Source organism: Megascapheus bottae, chromosome 5 (assembly GCF_031878675.1).
Source record: "Megascapheus bottae isolate mThoBot1 chromosome 5, mThoBot2.hap1, whole genome shotgun sequence".
Classification (NCBI taxonomy): domain Eukaryota; kingdom Metazoa; phylum Chordata; class Mammalia; order Rodentia; family Geomyidae; genus Megascapheus; species Megascapheus bottae.
This window is the reverse complement of record NC_143513.1, coordinates 15,719,865-15,734,657: the sequence shown is the minus strand read 5'-3', so window position 1 is coordinate 15,734,657 and position 14,793 is coordinate 15,719,865. Positions and strand designations below refer to the sequence as shown.

At 38.6% G+C, this 14,793-nt stretch overlaps 1 pseudogene; it reads right to left on the bottom strand.

Moving 5' to 3' along the window:
• On the bottom strand, positions 1 to 1,050 carry LOC150063037 (putative monooxygenase p33MONOX pseudogene; annotated as a pseudogene).
• Positions 1,051 to 14,793: the final 13,743 nt, after the last annotated feature.

Below are 14,793 nucleotides of genomic sequence, written 5' to 3'. Positions count from 1 at the left end.
TCCCGCTCCTGTCCACCAAGAGGAGAGAATCCCTGGCCTAAAAGCCCGTGGGAGTGAGCACGTTGAAGTCGCGGGGTCTGAGGGTGTGGGTCCATGGCGGTGGTGGCTTGTTCCCTTCTGCCGTGGGGGCATCCGTCTTGGGTAGTGTGAAGGTGGCTGAGTCTCCGGCCGATCTCGTGGCCTGCGCTCGGATCAGCTCCATGGGGCTGGGTTTCTGGGCCCCCCGGTAGGCCTGGATGGTGAACCCTCCAGAATCGGATTTCTGCAGGGCTCTTGGTCCAAAGAGACTCCACTTGTCTGGCATGTGTCTGTCCTTATCCCCACTTCCCGGATCCATGGCGCTAGGATTTGGGCTGGGCAAGGCTATGGAGGACGCAGAGGTAAGCCAGCCTGTGGGTTTGTGCTTAGGAGAAGATGGAGGCGTGTTGCTTGGGGTGGACTGGGGTGAGGCGGGCTGCTTCTCTTCTCGTGCGAGCTCCCCACTCTGTAGCTTCAGTTTATGGAGCGCCTCTGCCACTCGCAGGTACTTGGTTTCCTCTGTGGTGAGTCCCTTGTGGGGTGTGTAGCCAGCATCTCTCAGCCCTGCCTGTTGCTCGAAACGGTGGATGTTCTCCTGGGTCTGTTTTGTGATCAGAGAACTCATGATGACATGGGTGGCTTTAGCCTTCACCACCGGAACCTTGTGGGCCCCCTCGGTGGCCTCGGAAGTGGGGGACACACAGGCCTCTCCCTCCTCCGCATTGGCAAGGCGCTGGTACTTGCGCTCTGGGATCACTGGTTTCCAGGGAATGTTGCCCATGTCCGATGGAGGGGGGGTCGTGGGCACCGGCTCCTCCAGGGCATCGTCATAGCTGAATGCCCGGCGGCACATCCCGATGGGCAGGGTCATCTTTCCTAGAGGCCTACTAGGCTCAAGAGCTGATCCTGTGCTGTGTCCCAGCTGCCCGCGGCCCCGAGTCCGACATTAAAGAGGTTCGGAGGCCCCCGGGTTTCAGAAAGGTCGTAGTGTCATTCAGAAGCGAGCCATGGTGCGAGCGGAAGCCACACTGAGGGGAGGAAGAAGAAAAACCTTCCACCTACTTGTTACTTTTGTACTGTCTTTCAACCATGGCCATGTAGTTTATCTCCTGTAGTAAATCTCCTGTTTAAAAAACAAAATAGATGGTAAACTTTTCCGCCTTCTTTCAGGCACTCTAATATTTCCTCATTCTCACTCTCCCCACCCATTTTTCCAGAACAAAATTATTATTCTCATCCTTTCTTATAACATTCTCTTGAACATCCTTCTCTCTTATTTCTGTCTCTGTGTCTCTGTGTCTCTGTTTCTCCTCTCTCTCTCTCTCTCTCTCTCTCTCTCTCTCTGTGTCAGGGAGCTTGAACTCAGGGCTATGCTACTGTTCCTGAGCACTTTTGCTCAAGGCTAGTGCTCTACCACTTTGAGTCATAGATCCACTTCTTATTTTCTGGTGGTTAATTGGAAATAAGCGTTCGTGGACTTTCTTGCTACAGTTGGCTTTGAATGGCTACCCTCAGATTTCAGCCTCCTGCGTAGCTGGATTATAGGAATGAGCCACCAGTGCCTTGTTCCCTTTCTCTTTATCTCTATTGTTCTCTACATAATCCAACCTGGCCAATGAAGCCATACTTACAGTCAAACATGTTTTTGTAGTTTCCTTCCATTTCTTTAAGCCGTTCTCATGTACACACATTTCTTTCAGCTTCCTCTATGAATCTCTTGCTTATAAACGCCTTTATAGTCATTCAGAACAGAGGCAAAACTAGTTTCCTTATTACTTCCTGCAAGTTTTGATGTGACTGAACTTCATTCTTTCACTTATTACTTGATATTTGTACCTAAGGCTGGCTTGCCTATAGGTAGGTAACTATGGGTCTACTCTTCTCCCCGTTTCCAGTAATCCATTTTTGTCTATTTTACAATCTCAACCTTCATTGGCCTCTTGGTTTCTACTCTGGTATCCATTCATAACATTGGTGTCCTGCCATTTATGTTGAAATGTCTTACAAAATAACTTGAAAACTTCCTCTGTGAAAGGCCTTATTCTTCATGCTTTGCCTTATATCTTACTTCCATTGTTTTAAGATATTCCTTTAGAGAATTTTTACCATTTCCATTTTGCAGATAAGGAAACCCATTCATATAGCTCAAGTTTAACTTGTTCAAAAGAACACAATCAGTGAAGAGTAGAGTTTAAAGGGAAGGGGAATAAGAAAATGGTGAGACAAAGGACAGGGTGAACCAATGCAACAGCGATACTTACAAGACCCTATGTTGGGAATGAACTTTACAACTTGGGGTTGGGGGAAAATTGGGGGAGAAGGAAAGTGGAAGAAAACAAGGAAGGAGGGTAACAATGTTTGACAAGAAATGCACTCATTACCTTATTGTAACCCCTTTGTACATCAACCTTACAATAAAATAAGGCTGGAATTTGAAACTCAGAATTTGGCCTCCAGTCTATTAGGCTGTTGTGCTTTTGGGATTTCAGCACTTGTTTTAAGTCTTTGGTTTTTGCCAATCCTGGGGCTTGAACTCAGGGCTCTGTCCTCAAGCTTTCTCAAGGCTAGCGCTCTACCACTTAAGTCACAGCACAACTTCTGGCTTTTTCTGTGTATGTAGTACTAACGAATTGAACCCAGGGCTTCAGACATACTAGGCAAGCACTCTCCAACTAGGCCACATTCTCGACCTCTTAACTTTTTTTTAAATAGCTACTTTTATGTTATATTACCCATGAATTTCAGGATGCAGTAAATCAACATTGAGCATGGTATGAGAAGGGGAAAGTAAGCTCACTATGGCAATAAGTAATCATAGAAGCCAGATCACTGCTTTAAACCCTAAAACTTGCAGGAAGGATTTGGATCACCTGGAATTGGATCTAAGGCCCTATCTATAGGAGAAAGGTCAATATAAGGTGAACAGAGGAATTTTCATACTCTTCATAGAATCACAGTAATGAGAGAACCATTTAGTCTATATATATCCAGAATGTATGAAAATGCACACTAGTGTTCTTTCATTCCTCCATCACTATATTAGGTATATACAGTGTGTGGATTATATTATATATGAGAGTATGTACATGAGATCATGCAAATCCAATGCCTAGCACTGTATGGGACACATGATGAGAGATCTGTTAAGTATTAGCTATTATTTTCATTACTATTACTTAAGTCCATGAGTTAAATATTAAAATTCTACCTGATACATAAAAGTAATAGAGAATCATTTCTTGGTAAATGGATTCATTCTGCTTTTTTTTTCTTTTCTTGGCAGTCCTGGGCTTAGGCTCAGGGCCTGAGTACTGTTCTTGGATTTTCACAAGGCTGGAGCTCTACCACTTGAGCCACAGCACCACTTCTGGCTTTTTCCTACGTATATAGTACTGAGGAACCGAATCTGGGTCTTCGTGCATGCTAGGCAAGCACTCTACCACTAGGCCAAACTCCTGGTCCCTATTCTGCATTTTTAATCATATCTTTTCAGACTGATCTACTAGATTTCACTGGTTATATATGATTGATTGTACTTTACTTAAATTTCAACAGTCTATATTTTAAAAAAAAATTTATGTTTTGCCAGGTGCTCATGCCTGTAATCCTAATTACTCAGGAAGCTGAGCTCTGAGAATTGGGGTTAAGAAAGACCATGATAACCTTATCTCTAACAAACTATCCAGAAAAAGCTGGAAGCAGTTGCATGCTAGTCTTGAGCCAAAGAAGCTCAGAAACAGTGCCCAGCCCCAGAGTTCAAGTCCTAGGACCAGAAAAAAATTCTGTCTTTTGAATGAGACTGTCAGATAAATCCTATAAGGGGAACCAGTAAGTTAAATCAATATTGTTTAACTTACAGATAAGGGCCAGGCATGAGATCTGCCTAAAAAATAACTAAGTTTTAAAAAAGAGCAGCAATGCGGCCCAAATAGTAAACCATTAGCTACCAAGTACCTGAATTTAAACCCCAATACTATCACCAATAACTACATCAAAAGAGGTCAAACAGATCATTTCCAAACATGTTATATGAAGGTACTTGTTAAAGGTGTATAGGAAACAAGATATAGGGGATTATTTTAATGTGCATTATTGTTCATATCCTACTGTGTCATATCCTAGTGTGTCAAAGAAGAAATCTGAGGCCTGGTTAGTAAGATGGAGATATGGCAAGTTCTATAGACTTAATTCTAGCAGATGGCAATGGGTGTGGTTAAGGGTTTCAGTAGCAAATGCATACAGACAAGATAATTCTTCCTGAATATAGAAATCTCCCACAACCTTGAAAGAGTTTGAAAATAAATGGACCAACTGAATACTGTTGATGAAAGTGATCAAGAAGCAAAATTCAGATTTATTTCAATAGCTGGATTTTTTTCTTTTGTTTTATTTATTATTTATTTATTTATTTATTTATTTATTGCCAGACCCGGGCTTAAGCTCAGGGCCTAAGCAATATCCTTGGGTTTTCTCAAGGCTAGTCCACCTGAGCCATAGCACCACTTCTGCCTTTTTCTTTTTCTTTTTAAAAATAATAATCATAATAATATCTTTATTGTTAAGTAGTTGTACGAAGAGATTACAATTCCATAAATCAGGTTATGAGTACAATGTTTCTTGATCAATGCCACCCCTTCCATCATTCCTTCCCCTTTACTTTCCTCCTCCTGTTCCTACCCTCAGGTTACATAGTTTAGTTTTTATATGATTGCATTTGCTCACATCCTTTCATCCATTCCCATGCATTCTCTTTCATTCTCCTTCCCCACTCCCGCCACCATGTACTTCTGCTTCCTGGTGAGAATACAATATATTTTTTAAATCATATTTCAAATGCCATGTTTAACAAACAAGTATTCAAGAAGGGAATCTCTATATGTAATCACTGGCACATAGATTTTAGAATATAATTAAAATTAAGCTGAGGATTTGCATGTCACAGATACATATAAGTCTATATAATATAACATTATGTCTGTATATATCCCATCATAGATTTTTATATCTATGTAGTTATGTTTATATCTCCAAGACCATGTCCACAATCTTGTGTACCCAAATATTGAGTCATCGCTCTTGTACTGTGTGGATCTAATACCCACATATTAAGGCTACTATGTGCCTTTTGTTCCTTTGATCTTGACTTATCTCACTCAACATGATTTGTTCTAGTTTTATCCACTTCCCACTGAATGCCATTATTTTACCTTGTTTGTTGGCTATGTAGAATTCCATTGTATAAATATACCACATTTTTTGTATCTATTCTTCTGCAGAAGGGCATCTGGGTTGTTTCCATTGCTTGGCTATCGTGAACAGTGAAGAGATGAACATAGCTGAGCAGGTGTCCTTACCATATCCTGGGTTATGATGCTCAGAGTAGATGCCTTCTGGCTTGGTATGTGGTACCAAGGAATTGAACCCAGGTCTTTGTACATGTTAGGCAAGCACTATACCACTAGGCCAAACTCCTGGCCCCCGTGTCACTAGCTGTTTTATCATTTAGTTACATAAACGGCATTTTGCCCTTAGTTTGCCCTGATAGTTTAAAGGTCTCTGCCCTGTCTGTGAGATGTCTGGGAAAATTGTGAGTGACATAAAAGATGAAGTGGCTAAAGTCACATGAGTGCTCACTAAAACTACTAAAAAGCCATAAAAAATATTAGAGTGACACTGACCACAACATTAAGTTCTCTATATCCATGTTTGCTAATCTCTAAAACAGAAATCATGGTAAATCTGGAGAATAAACCTGTCTAGAAAATGTTAGGAGAAAACACACAGGAAGCAACTAGAATACTTGCAGAACTTCTTATACCTGAACTAGCATCCCCCTTCTTTTACTCTTCCCCATCACGATCACCATTTTCATCAACATTTACGTTTAGAAGGGTAAAATAGAGCATGTGAGAACTTGTTCCTCTCAGTACTGGTAACTCACAACTTTATTATCTGCTTTAAAGTGTTTCAGCTTTGTTATGGTATGAGTATGCATTTTCTAAGGACAACTCAGTAGAAAGATTTCTTTACTGTTAGCAGAAGAGAATGGATATTATTTTAATGTTAATGATAGAAACTCACATTCTTTAGACTTATTCCAGTCTGGATATATATAATGTTCTTATCTTATCAACACATCCCCCAAGGATGTTGTACTGCTTCTTCATGTCTGAGAAGGGTTTGAGATTTTCAGAGTAACTTAGAGTATTAATTAAACATCTTTATGAAGCAGGTCGCTGCTTTCATCTTTCAGAGCAGGTAAACAGGACACAGAAAAGTAAAATAATAATTTGCTTGTACCATGAGTCAGTTTATATTTAAAATTACTTCCTGCCTGATAGGCCAAGCTACCATAAAGCAATCAAAATAATAATTTGTGTACTGCTATGTATTAGTCATTGAACTTCATGAATCTGAACTTCGCATTTCATGTTCTAGCTGCTTGAATGGCCTTCTTTCTCCAGCCTCTTTGTTTTTCTAGCAAATTTCTACTTATGCTTCATTGTTTCACTCATTGCAACTTCCTCTAAGAAGTCTTGTTTAACCTAAGAAGTCTTGTTTAGCGTAAGCTCTTCACTATTCACATGCCATTCTGTGTTCCACAATGTATGTCTCTCATGAAACTCACTGGACTCTATGGTGATAATGATCTGAGGAAGAGCAGTACTTATTTCATTTTCTATAGTCCCTAATAAATGCCTAGCACATGATATTTGCTCAACAAATATTTTGAAAACTGGGTGCTGGTAGCTCATACCTGTAATCCTAGCTACTAGGAGGCCAACCAAGATCTGAAGATTGTGGTTCAAATCCCAGCATGGGCAGGAAAGTCCACGAGTCTCTTATCTCCAATGAACTATTTTTTAAAAAGCTGTGGCTTAAGTGGCAGTGCAGTAGCACTGAGAAAAAGAAGGTTCAGGGACAGCACGTAGACCCTGAGTTCAAGCACCAGGGCTGACACACAAAAAAAGTAGTCTGAATAAAGAATGAAAAACATGGCTTATACCAGTGACTGGCACCAGTTGTTCACATCTGTAATCCCAGCTACACAGGAGGCTGAAATCTAAAGATCATGGTTCATAGCCAACCCTGTCAAGAAAGTCCATGGGACTCTTATCTCCAGTTAACCACCAAAAGGCTGGAAAAGTGGAGCTATAGCTCAAATGGTAGAACCAAAAAGCTCAGGCATAGATCCCATACCCCAAGTTCAAGCTCCAGTATTGGCATAAATATATAAATAGGAATTGGGGTTGGGAGTTTGGCCTAGTGTTAAAGTGCTTGTCTAGCATACTCGAAGACTAGGGTTTCATTCCTTGGTACTACATACATGGAAAAAGCTGGAGTAGTGTCATGGCTCAAGTGGTAGAGCTCTAGCTTTGGGAAATCCCAAGGACAGTGCTCAGGCCCTGAGCTGAAGGCCAGGACTGGCAATACATACATACATACATACATACATACATACATACATACATACATACATACATACATAGAAGGAACGAAGGAAGGGAGGGAGGGAAGAAAGAAAGAAAATAATGCAAAAAATTGTATATATATCATTCAGAACAGGAAAAAATGTACCATAGAAAGCATAAACTGATTAATTTTCACTAATATAAATGTCATAGTTCAGAATGAAATGAAAGAAGGATTCAGGTTGACCCATCTCCACGAGTTTTGGTGCTACATTGTCTAAAGCAGGTAGACTTCTGGCTGCCACGGTAGAAGGAAAAACTATGGAAGCAATGAAAATGGGAAAGGAAATTCCTGTGATTGTCACTTCCATCCCTCAAACATTGAGCTACTCATGATACCTGAAACACACAGGGTCAGAATTTTCCTTAAATTTCTAGTGCTCTCACATTCAAAGGCCACCACTTGTAACTCTTCTCTTGGCCCAGATTGGACTACTAGAGCCCCTTTCTCAAAGCCAGAAGTGCCTGGCACATATCCCTGAAGTGATTAATGGCTAGATAGATAGGTAGATTAATGTCTATCTTGTTCAAGAACATTGGTTCAACAACTTTGCTTCAAGTTAGGAAGCCTAAAGAACTGCTCATCCTCCAGAATTCTGAAATTTTACTCACCTGCCTTTATTCCAGTCTTTGTTTCTGTCACTTCTTAGAATATGCCCCCAACATGCAGGTGTTCAGGACTTAAAAGTGTTAGGAGGCAGTAGAAATTTAATGAAGTGAGAGTTATGCTGTTTTGGTTTTTTGTTTTCTGGCTGGTCATGAGGCTTGGATTCAGGGCCTGGGGACTGTACCTGAGTTCTTTTGCTTGACACTAGTGCTCTATTACTTGAGTCACAGCTTCACGGCCAGCTTTTGTAGTAGGTTAGTGGAGATCAGAGTCTCATGGATTTTCCAGCCTGGGCTCATTGATCCTTAGATCTCAGCATATTGAGTATCTAGGATTACAGACGTGAACCGCTGGTACCTGGCTTTTTTTAAGAGATAGTTTTAAAGACAGATGTAGAGTTCAAGAGCCAGAGCTAGCTTTACTAATTAACCATGGACAAAGGAATTCTTTCTTGGAGTTGATTTCCAACTGGCAACTTAATGGCTTACTTAATTTTGAGGCACAACCATAAAGTTGAACCAATAAAAATATTTAAATATACATGTCCTTGTAAAATGGTTAATTTCACAATTTAAGCACTTAAATTCTTATCACTACTTACTCTTAGTGCAATGATATTTATGTAGAAGACTTAAATATTGCTTATTTACTCCAGCCCTGCTAGGATGTTTATAATGTTATCTATTGATGCTAATAAAAGTGTTCTTTATTTTTTTAAACTTAAATATACTGTTTTAATTTTTAAACCAAATCGCTTTCAGAAAAAGTGCTATTTTATTTATACTTAATACTTTAAAGAGGATCCAGATAGTATCTTTAATTGCAATTGGTATGATCAAACAAAACTCTTACAAAGGCTGAGATAATACTGCTTCAGGCACGTGATTGGGACCTGCAAAACCTCCAGTGTCATGCTTATCCAAGCAATAAATTACTTTTCTTTTAGACAAAAACCATGCTTTGAAATTGCTTTGGCTATTTCTGAAGTAAAGGCATTGTATGTATAGCATTGGGAATACCAACTGTATTTTGTTCTTTATCAAATGCAGTATTTAATTCAGCTTGATAGCTAACATCACAGAGAACCAGGTAGGTTTTCTTATGTTTTATGGTTTTCTCATTCACTGAGTTCCTCATAAAATATAAGCCAAATAATGAATGGTTGTTGTTCTTAAGGTACTATGTCATCTCTCATCTCTTTTGCTGTCCCTTGGTTATCTCATATTGTTACAGTATCTCACTTTGTTACCTGATATATCGGATATATTTGTATTTGGTTATTTGAAATTGGATAGGGAACGGGGGAAAACAAGATGAGGGGTGGAGGTGGGGGGAGGGAAATGGTGACCAAGACATGTGAAAGGGTATCAATGTATGTGAATTAATGCACCATCTATCTGGCAAATATCATGTAACCTTTCTATTAATTACAATAAAAATATATGAAAAAAAGAGTCATCCTGTCTGTATACTTGGTCCTTCAATTTACACATCGTTCTGAAAACAATCTTAAAATGTGTGAGAGTTGTGTGTGTGTGTGTGTGTGTATATGTGTGTTTTTTAATATATTTTTATTGTAATTAATAGAAGGGTTACATTATATTCATCAGATGCATTACTTCACAAACATTGATACCCTTTCTCATGTCTTGGTCCCCATTTCCTTCCCCCATCCCGGCCCCCATCTTGTTTTCCCCCTTCCCTATCCTATTTCAAATAACCAAATAAGCATACATACACTATATCAGAAAACAGGGTAAAATACTGTAACAATATGAGATAACCAAAGGCCAAGGGATGAAAAACAGATGAGAGATAACATACATTGAGGACAACAATCACTCATTATATGGCTTTTGTTTCTATTTCCTGGAGGTCCTTTCATTTAGCGTCATACTGTATGGCCTTATGTATCTAGGTTTTGCTCTATGTAAATCTCTGCTAGGAGAGTCCCAGGTTTCTACTGATTTTGACAAATGAGGGAAACCATTGAGCCTATGTTCCTTTGAGTCTGGCTTACTTCACTTAATATGATTTTTTCTAAGTCTTTCCATTTCCTTACAAATGGGGCGATGTTGTTCTTTCTGACAATAGCATAGAATTCCATTGTGTATAAATATCACATCTTGTTGATCATCAATGGAGGGACATCTGGGTTGGTTCCATATCTTTGCTGTGTAAATAGTGTTGCAATGAACATCATTGCTAGTGGATTTAGTATGTCCTTGTTTCTGGACCATTGGGTAAATGCCAAGTAGTGGAATTGCTGGGTCATAGGGGAGAGAACTAGGTGTGTGTGTGTGTGTGTGTGTGTGTGTGTGTGTGTGTGTGTGTGTGTGTGTGTGTATGCTTTGCTTCTATTTTGCAATAGAGTCTCACAATGTAGCCCAGTCTGGCCTCAGAATCATCATTGTCTTGTCTTCACCTTCCAAAATGCTGAGACTATAAGCATAGAGTATTGTACTTGGGTTCACATTTTAATTTAATGACTAGCATTATTTCCTTTAAATTTACTGAAGCACATATAAAAGTCATCTTTAAAAAGTTTTGAGAGACACTGACTTATTATAGGTTCATCTTCTTTGGAATTTCATAAGTCAAGTGAATAACAAGTGCCTCCCATTTTAGTCTCTCAAGAAATATGCTAATGCTATCACACATATACAAATAAGCTAGTATGTGAAGAAACTAACAAGGAAGAAATGAAATGAAATGTAGATGCTTTTAATGTTCAAAACTCTTAGAAAATAAAATCTAGGTTGAAAACATCGGATAATGACACACTCAAATTTGTACCTGGGTGAATGTAATCACTATTGCTTAGATGCAGTGCCATCAGCACCCAGCACATTTACTACATTAAAAAAATTATTCAGGACTGCAATGCCACCACTAACTCATGAATATATTGGACCAATGCTTAGGACAACTGTGAAGCTATCCCTGATTATAGAGTAAGAACTGAATCTGGAGACTTCACCACCTCAATCTTCTGCTTCCTTTTGCTTAAAAATATCACTTCAGTTTTTTGTAATCATTTATTAATAATACAAAAATGAGTTTGTAGAAAATGAGTTTCATTATTGTATTCATTCATAAATGCATATAATGTACTTGTCAGTTGTGGAGCTTGAACTTGGGGCCTGTGCACTTGCTCCTGAGCACTTTTGGTCAAGGCTAGTACTAATTCCAGGTTTTTTTTTTTTTTTGCTTGTTTTCGTTTTTGTTTTTGGTGGCTAACTGGAGATAGACTCTCACAGATTTTCCCGTTCAGGCTGTCTTTGAACTTAGATCCTCAAGTCTCAGCCTCCTGAGTAGCTAGGATTATAGGCATAAGACACAGACGCCCAGCTTATAATTTATTTTTTAAATTTTTTGTTTCTGCTATTTTTTATTATATTCCTTTTTCTTCATGCAATGTGCTTTAATAATATTCATTTCCCATTGCTCTTTTTTTGTTTTCTTTCCTCATTGTAATTACCCTTCCTTTTTCCAAATTATCTCTTATTTCATATTCTTGTGTTTCTAGCAATGGAGTTTGAACAGTGGTCTCAGACTGATTTCTCTGCTGGATCTCCGTTAATTGATCCATTCCTCTAGTCTGGCTTTTTGCTGATTCTGGAGGGGGAGTTTTTACAGACTTTTCTATTTACACTGGCTTCAAACTGCCCTCTTCTAGATTTCAGCCTCTTGCCTAGCCAGGGTTACAGGCATGAGTCACCAGGCCTGTTTTTGTTGTTGTTGTTTTTTAAATCAAAATTAAAAAAAATTCTAGATAAATTCTAGTAAATGGGAAACAGAGTATTTTTTCCTTCATCGGTGATTTTGTTTTCTTTCGTTTCTGTCCTGTTTGTTCATTTATCTGCCTTTGGGAAGATAAGGGGCTACAGAAATGGGGGGATAAAGGTGAACAAATGCAGCAATGGTACTCCTAGACACTGCTGGAAATGAACTATAATAATGGTGGTTGGGAACAGAAGATAAAAAAATGGAAAAGATGGGGAAAGGGATGGCATTGTCCAAGAAGAAATGTATTCTTTACCTGAATTATATAAGTGTAAACCCCTCTGTACATCACCTTAATGATAACAAAAAATTAAAAGTCGGGATTGTGCATATGAGAGCTTCATGCAACATTTTTCTGATAATTTCATTTTCCATCCATTTTCCTATACATAATTTTGTTCTTCCTTAAGGATGAAATAATTCATTATGGGTACATACCACATTTTCCATGTCCATTCATCTGCTGATGTGCCCGTAGGCACAGTGAATATAATATGGCTGTAAACACAGATGTGTGGATATGATGTTATAGGTTGATTTATATCCCTTCAGATATCTCCCTAGGAGTGCAATAGTTAGATCATATGGTAGTTTTAGTTTTAGATTTTTTATATGATTTCTCCAGTAGCTGGACTAATTTTGTACTCCTACTAACAGTATATAAGGAAATCTTTTTGCTTGCATCCATGTCAGCATCTGGCATTTTCTTGTCATTCTGATTAGGGCAAGGAGGAATCTCAATGTAGTTTGTATCTGATTTTTTTCCAAGAAGGCTTAAGACGTTGGACATATTTTCATATACTTTTTTTTTTGGCCAGTCCTGGGCTTGAGCTCAGGGCCTGAGCACTGTCCTTGGACTTTCTCAAGGCTAGAGCTCTACCACTTGAGCTTCAACACCATTTCCGGCTTTTTTCTATGTATGTGGTACCGAGGAATTGAACCCGGGTCTTCCTGCATGCAAGGCAAACACTCTACCACTAGGCTAAACTCCCGGCCTCATATACTTTTTTTTTTAAAAACAATTTGTATCTCTTTGGAAAACTGTTCAATTAATTTGCCCACTTATATACTTATATATTTATGATTTGTGTTTGGATTTTTATTTCTTTATATGCTTTAGGTATCAAATAAATAGCTGGAATTTTTTCTATTTCATCCTGTACTGTCTTCTCTTTTATTAGGGAGTGGGAGTATAGTAATTTCATTTTACCATGAATTGTACTTTCACACATGGTTGAAAACACACTGGGCCAGCAGATTTGGCACAGCAATCACAGGTAAAACAGCCATCTTGAGCACATATAGTTCAAATCTAGAGAAGAATTCTATGATAGCTTGTAGGTCAAGTGGTAGAACATCTGCCTAGCAAGTGTGAAGTCCTAAGTCCAAAATCAAATGCCACCAAAGACAATTAAACAACAATAAATGGATAATTTCTTTCCTTCTATCCACTAATTACTGTTCTTCACATTATTTAGTCTGAGTCTCTTGGCTTTCCTTGGCAGGAAAGAAAGAGAGTCTATGATTAGAAGCAAAAGGATGGAACACTATACACATTATAACCAATTTCCATGGACTCCTACATTTGAAATGTAATACAATAGAGATGATGGTAAGGAACTACCTTTCTCAATCTGTTTTTGTATTTATTCTATTTCTATGCTTTTCATATCCATTTTCTATTAGTGAAAGTAATTCGGAGCACATTGTGTATATTTCCAAAATGTATATTTTCCATACATGGGTAACTAAATTAAAGAAGGAGAATCTCCAAATACCTTTTCTAATCCTGCATTGGTAAGCATGTGATGAAAATTTGACTTCTATCTCTTCATTTCATGGATTCTATCAGAATCTTTTTACACTCTAATAATTTGCTTTAAAACTGTAGTAAATGAAGTGTGACAGGAATAATAGAAATATGCTGCTTATTTCACACACTGCTACATTTTTAGTGAATATGATTTTGCTAAGGCAAAGGACTAAATGATAATATTAATGAGAAACAGTTGATGTTTCTTTTTTATGTATTTAGTATTGAATATAGAAGTGTCTTCTTGGTGCTTTTTCTTAAAAAAATTCAGTATCTTAGGTGCTTTAACAAAACCTCTAACAAAAGAAATATATAAAAAATTACTCCCCCAATAATAACTCCTCAAAGAAACAACCACCCCATTAATAAGTGGGATAAAGAATTAAAAAGAGACTTCTATGGAGAGGAAATAGGAGTAGCTAATGGACATATAGGAGAATGTTCAACAATTCTTGTCCTAAAAGAAATGCAGATGAAACCACAATGAGATTCCACCCTGTGCCAGTTAGAATGGTCTTTATCAAGGAAATAAACAATAGTAGGTGCTGGTGTGGATTTGGCCAAAAGGGGAACACTACTACACTGCTGGTGGGAATGTAAGCTGGTTCAGCCACTCTGGAACGCAGTACAGAGGTTCCTCAAAAGATTACACACAGAACTTCCCTATGCCCTATGATCCAGCAACCCCAGTCCTGAGCACTTACCCAAATGATCACAAACACAGCCACACTACCAGCACAACCATGTTCATTGCAGCATTATTTACATAGCCAAGATAGGGATCCCACCCAGATACCACTCAGTAGATGAATAGATCAAGAAAATATGGTATATGCTGGGCACAATGGCTCACACTTGTAATCCTATCTACCCAGAGGCTGAGATTTGAGGATTGCAGTTTAAAGCCAAACCAGTCACTAAAGAACAATGAGACTCTTATCTCCAATTATCCACAAGAAAACTGGAAGTGTTGCTGTGGCTTAAGGGGTAAGGCAGTAGCCTTGAGCTGAAGAGCTCAGAGACAGAGCCTAGGCCCAGAGGTCTAGCCCCACAAAGTTCTAGAGTTCTAGACTGACAAAAAAAAGAAGAAAGAAAGA